The sequence below is a fragment of the Paramisgurnus dabryanus genome, chromosome 2, assembly GCF_030506205.2.
Source record: "Paramisgurnus dabryanus chromosome 2, PD_genome_1.1, whole genome shotgun sequence".
Classification (NCBI taxonomy): domain Eukaryota; kingdom Metazoa; phylum Chordata; class Actinopteri; order Cypriniformes; family Cobitidae; genus Paramisgurnus; species Paramisgurnus dabryanus.
In genome coordinates, this window is record NC_133338.1 from 14,223,773 (window position 1) to 14,230,532 (window position 6,760).

Sequence of the window (6,760 nt, forward strand, 5' to 3'; positions counted from 1 at the left end):
GCAACAAACCAGCATTAGCACCAGCTAAACCAGCATTAGCACCAGCATCCCATGCTGGTCATACCAGCATATGTTGTGTTTTGGTGCTGGTATGCTGTGACCACCAGCTAAACCAGCATAGACCAGCATAATTCCCATGCTGGTCCATGCTGGTTTGATGCTGTTTTTTTCAGCAGGGATATCATCTAGAATTCGTCTAGCTACTCCAATGAGCCTCTCCCAAGTTCCCCCATGTGAGAAGCATGGGGAGGATTGAATATCCATGTTCATCCTGTGCTACTGAGATAGTCATTTAACTCAGAGTCATTGGTTATGATAGTGCCTCACCAAAAGAGTGGCGATATGATGCTTGTTTGAGATAATGACAGGATGTTTTCAATTTGAGACAGGTCTGAAGAAGATACACGACCTCCAACTCTCAGCAAACCATTGTCTATGACTGGATTTAATCTTTTGAGGGGGCTTTGTTTTGGAAGGACTGCTTTATTTCTAAGGCACTCAAACTCTTCCATAAATGTTTCATGTTGCACACAGCTTATGATGGTGTTTTCGGCTTGTGTCAACTCACTTGTGCTACAGGGTTTTGAGCAGTGATGCCAACCTTTACAACAAGAGTCATCTGTATTCGTACAACAGGATCTTGCAATATGGATTAGGCGAGCTATAGCCTTTCAGAGAGTCTTCCAACTAGAAAACCTTTCAAATCTGTGAGAGCTTAGCTGAGCTGTAGAAATCTTTGTTGCATGAACCGAAATGTCAGGTTGAATTTCAGAATCAGGTTCCAACAACTCAAAGGTCTCAGTCGATTCATGGGTATCGCTCTGGAGTAGAAACGATGGTCCAGAAAACCAACATGTGTATTACAAACGTTCTGCTGATACAGCTCAGGTGGCAAGGTCTGTTGGGTTGTTGTTGGTTTTCACATAACACCACTGATCAGGATGTGTTGATTTCCTAATCCGAGCTACCCTATTTGCTACATATACATAGAATCTCTTGGTGACATTATGGATATATCCTAAGACTATCCTGCTGTCCGTAAAAAGTCTATGTCCTCATCAATCTCATCCCTGATGATTTCATACATTTCTACAGCTAGCACAGCTGCACACAGTTCCAAGCGAGGCATGGTGTGAGCTGGACAAGGGGCTAACTTTGCCTTTCCCATGACAAACCCCAGCTGGCATTGGTTATTAGTGCCCACTACCCTAAGGTATGCTACTGCTGCTATTGCGACTGTGGATCCGTCTGAGAAGAAGCACAGTTCTTTTCTTTGTGTGGCAGACAATGCAGCAGGTATGTACGGTCTCTTAATCTGCAAATGTTCCAAAGTAATTAGAGAACTTCTGCATTCATTCCACTCTGCTTATTTTTCTGTTGAAAGAGGTGTGTCCCAATCATTTTGTTCAGAAGAAAGTTCTCTGAGCAAGACTTTTCCTCTCATTACCACAGGAGCCAGTAATCCAAGTGGGTCATATAGGCTATTCACTGTGGACAGAATGCCCCTTCGGGAAAATGGCTTTTCTTCTCGAATTACTCGGAAAACAAAGCTGTCGGTTTTCAGGTTCCAAGAAAGACCCAGGCTGTGTTGAACAGGCAAATCATCAACTCCTAGGTCTTAAGTCCTTCAAGTCTCTGGCATGATCCTCTTTGGAGAATGCTTCCATAACAGTCTTGCTGTTAGATGCAATTTTATGTAATCTTAGATTTGACTCTGCAAGCATCTTTTTTGTGCTTGTGACGAGATCAATGGCTTCTTCTGGAGTGGGGACTGAAGTCAGTCCATCATCAACATAAAAAATTTTCACTACAAAGTGCTTTGCGTCAGACCCAAGATCTTTTTCTCCCTGCAGAGTAGCACGTCGCATGCAATAAATTGCCACAGCCGGCGAAGGACTATTTCCAAATAAATGGACCTTCATTCTGTACTCAGTTATCCTTTTATCTAGTTTGTTGACCTCATACCACAAAAATCTTAAATAATCTCTGTGGTCATCTTGTACTTCAAAACAGTAAAACATCTGTTGTACATCTGCTGTCACTGCAACACTCTCTTTTCTGAACCTCAGGAGAACCCCAAGGAGTTTGTTGTTCAGATCAGGCCCACTGAGTAACACCTTGTTAAGTGACATGCCTTCAAATTCTGCACTCGAGTCAAACACAACCCTGATTTGATCAGGTTTTTGGGGGTGGTACACACCAAACATGGGAAGGTACCAGCTCTCTTTTTCTTTATTTATTAGAGGAGCAGGCTCAGCATGGTCATTGTCAAAAAGTTTTTGCATGAACTCAATGAACTGACTCTTCATTTCAGGTTTTTTATCCAGGGTTCTGTGAAGAGATGTGAGGCGTTTTATGGCCTGATTTCTGTTATTCGGCAGTCAAGACCTGGGAGAGCGAAACGGTAAGGGGGCAACCCAGCTATTTGCAGAATCCTGGAAAACATCACGGTCCATGATTTCCAGAAAAACTTTATCCTCCACAGACAGCCCAGGCTTGTCGTCGTATTTTGTGTTCTGGAACACTGCACAGCCTAAGTTATCAGTAGTTTTCCTTACACCTGATTTTCCATTGAAATCTGGTAACATTGAGTGCTGCTTTAGTATTGCATAAACACAATCCCTCACTTGAATCTGTTTTGGGCAAGAAGTGAGATATGATGTGCGACCGTTACTGAGCACATGTGTTTAATAGACATTCACAGTTGAAGACCGATGTGTTGTTCCCAGGCATACTTCTCCTACTATCACCCATCCAAGATCCAATCGCTGAGCATATGGAGCATCATTGGGTCCATTTATTCGCTCTCTAACTTTGAGCACCCTCAGAATGTCCCTTCCTAAAAGTAAGAGAATAGGAGCATCGGGATCAACCGAAGGGATTTGATTTGCAACTGGCCCTAGATGAGGATAATACTGAGCAACATCTGGAGAGGGAATCTCTTTTCTGTCATCTGTTTTGTACGTCCATCTATAGACTCTACCACAAAGTTGATGGCTCTCCGTCCAAGAGTCTGATTTATCCCAGCACAGGTTTTAATAGTGTATGGCTCAAAACTGGCTTTTATCTTGAAAAGATTGAAAACCTCTGTCTTGGCTAACGATTTGTTACTTTGTTCATCCAATACAGCGTACACCCTAACTGCTTTTTCTCTTTTTTCTGCAGGGTACACAGTCACCAGACAAATTTTGGAACATGATCTTGCGGAACTAGACTCCCCGCAAATCTCTGTGCACTTTGAAGTAACTGAGGTGAGTGCGCTATCAGACGGCTCCCCACATTGCTCCTTCTCCTTGACAGACTTTTCTAGAGTTAAGACTTTTGAATCTGGATGCAAAGCTGACACGTGTCTTTCGCTGTTACATTCTGAGCATTTAACAGGAGCGTTGTAATTTCTCGCAATATGATTGGTAGAGGCACAGCATCTGAAGCAGATATGATTTTCTTTTAGAAAGGATTTGCGCTCCTCTACTGATTTCTCTCTAAAGGCTCTACACTTTTTAAGAGGATGTGGCTTGCGGTGAATAGGACACTTACGATCTGGACTTTCCATTCTTTTCTGAGACTGTTTAGACTGCAGGGCTAATGTATGAGTTGACACCTCTGTTCGATGTTCAATTACAGCACTCTTTCCACTTAACTTGTAATGTTCAATTCTGCTTGATACAGACTGATTACTAGACGTGGAGAATGAGAAACTGGGGTCATTCCTTATTTTTGCTTGACTTTGGACAAACTTTAAGAAAAAGGCAAAAGGTGGAAAGGCTACATTAAAATCCTCCTTGTATTTTGACCCCTGAACTATCCATTTGTCTTGGAGGCTTGGAGGCAATTTCTCCACTATGGGATTAACCCCACGAGGGGTATCAAGATAAGCACGACCTGGAAGATACCCATCAGCCTTTGCACACTCAAGTTCAAGGAGAATGTTTCCTAATTCTCTTAATTTCTGATTGTCCTTATTTGACAATTTTGGTATGTTCTCAATTTTCTTTAGTAGTGCATTTTCAATCACTTCAGGAGCTCCATAGCACTCCTCTAAGCGCTGCCATGCCATTTTTACTGGTGCTGTGGCATTAAGAACATACACAGATCTAATTCTTTTTACTTGTTCAGAGGAGTCTTTCCCTAACCATTTTACCATTAAATCTAACTCTTCTCTGGCTGTTAGATTCAGTTCTCTAATTTAATTAACAAAAGAAGCTTTCCATGCCCAGTAGGTCTCAGGGCAGTCATCGAATTTCAGAAGACCTGAACTAACCATCTCACGTCTGATCAGATATTTAGTTAGATTTGATGAAGAATGATGAAATGGCAATTGTTTGTCTTTATTCTCATTTTCCGCTTCTTTCTTAACAACACCACTCATTCTATTTGTGAAATACTGATTCTCCACATATGCACTAGGTGGCGCCAGCAAGGTATAATCAACTTTTAACTATTTTAACTGTTTCTAGTGTCTCATCTTTAAATGGGAGTTCTGTGAAAGATTCCCTTGAGTGCTGTTGTACATACTCACAGGTACGGTGGGCAACACTGATCGACGGCATGTCAAAAACTGCTTTTGCCTGAAGTTCTCCACTTTCAAGCTCCTCATCTGCTTCCTCATATGATGCTGCTTCGGCTGAAGCGACTGCTGCTGCACGTTTAACTTGTAAGATATGTAGATTTGCATCTAAATCTGCTTTTTGCTTCAACATACTTTTTGCTTTTTGTCTTATCAAATTTGCTTCTTTCTCAGCATATGCGATTTGAGCATGTGCTGCAACTGCTTTCGCTCTGGCTCTCACTGCCGCTGAGCTTGTCTGGATCTTCTTGATGATGACCTGGAAGACCGAGATTGTGTTTCCATCTGTTGAAAAGGCTCTGTGAATTTCTTTATTTGCTCCCCTTCTTCAGCTGGTTGATAGCTTTCGCCCTGTTGTTGCTCCATTGTAAGTAGCACCTTCTCTTCAGAGGGAACTCTCTTGGCGGACCGCAGTATCATGAGCTGTTCATGCAATGACCTTGTAAGTTTAGCCCGTTGTAATGATGACTTTTTACTATTCTGCCCTTATAGAGCGTGACTCTGCTCCATTAGACAAATAGTGAACACTTGAATAAAGTCCCAAGGTGATCTTGCTTGGTTATTATTCTTTACTGTAAAACTTCAAAAAGCAGAAAATACAATATATAAATAAACATTACAGGAAAACACAAATACACTAACTATGCATCTCTTGTACTGTTGTTTTGCTTATCAATTTTCATTATAACATTACTTACATAAATGTAACACTTAAGTTACTCACAGTCAAACGTTTTCTGAGGGTAAACTGTTATAAGAAAGCATGTTTGAGCTGTGCTGCGACATCCTTAAATCTCTCACGTTTCTAAAAGCAACTGAAACATACGCACTTTCGCGTTGTGAGATCGCGATTTCAAAATAAAAGTCCCGGATGAACTAATTCACAAGTTATACAAATAAAATTATAAAATAATGCACAAAAATACCACTTTACATTCTAAGGGCAGCACACGTCCCATGCAAAGCAGCTCCATTTAATCAGAACAACTGTACCATAATGGTTTATTTAATCAATTTAGCCAGTTTGCCCTTGCCAGTACATGCTGGCAGATTAACACATCAGGGGCCTATACCATGAAGGTAGCTGAACAAACTCGGGGTTACAGGATTGGTTTTGAGTTGACAAAACCAAACCGATGCAATCAGGCTTTATTGGTCCCATGAAGCGGCTTATCAACTTTCTCTGTCAACTCAGGCTTTGATCTTTAGGATATGATTACTCCACCCGCGCGTGCACATAAAAGAGTGACGTCGGCACCGAACAACCAATCAGAATAGAAAAGGGAGAGAGCACGTACGAGCAGTGTATTTTTTTAGCGGAGGTTCATGAGCTAATTATACAAAAGTATGACGATTTATAAAAATGTATTTCAAGAGTGAAATAATACTGCCTCTGCTCTTTTTAATATATATAACATGTACATTAACATACTTCATTGTATAATATATTTTGGTAGGCTACCCAAAGTGAAATATGCTTTTATTAAGTTAATGTACACTGTTAAATTTGTTAATAATCTTACAGGGAATTTTATAAAAACCCTCTTTTAAAGACATGGTCGGGAAATGTCCGGGGAACGCTAAGCTGTTAATGTAGTCCTACAGTGCTAAGACCACCTTGCGCATGGTTCGATAAATCGTGTTTTCCCCACCGACCGCATAAGTATGCACTTGCCAAAAAGCGCAACGCAATAAACGTCATTTACGGTACAGTAAAGGGCACGGATTCAACGTGATACATTTCTTATGTGAGGCTAGAAGTTTGCAAAGATAAGAGATTCCTTCCGTGGAAGATCTAGATATTTCATACAAATAACTGGGCAAGGGAAAACTAAAAACTCTTCTGAGACTTATTTCTGCTTTGGATGTTTAAGACCTCGCCCTCCTTTTTTTCTTAGTTTTTTTCCTCTTTTTTGTCTTTAAATGCGGTATCAACACGGAAAATAGTGATTGTTAAATATGCCTTAATGTTTATCTTTGAATATGTTCAATAAAAAATACAAATAAATAAAATTTGCGCGGAGACGCTGTAGTTACGTCAGCTATATATTTCTTTGCTCGCAGACAAACAGCAGTCTCAGATCTCGAATCCAGAACATAACCTGCCCCGGGGCAGGTTAGCCGTGCAGCGTAAGATACCATGGCGACCAACACCGATTAAAGCCGCGCTACTCTCATGGTACCTAAAACCCA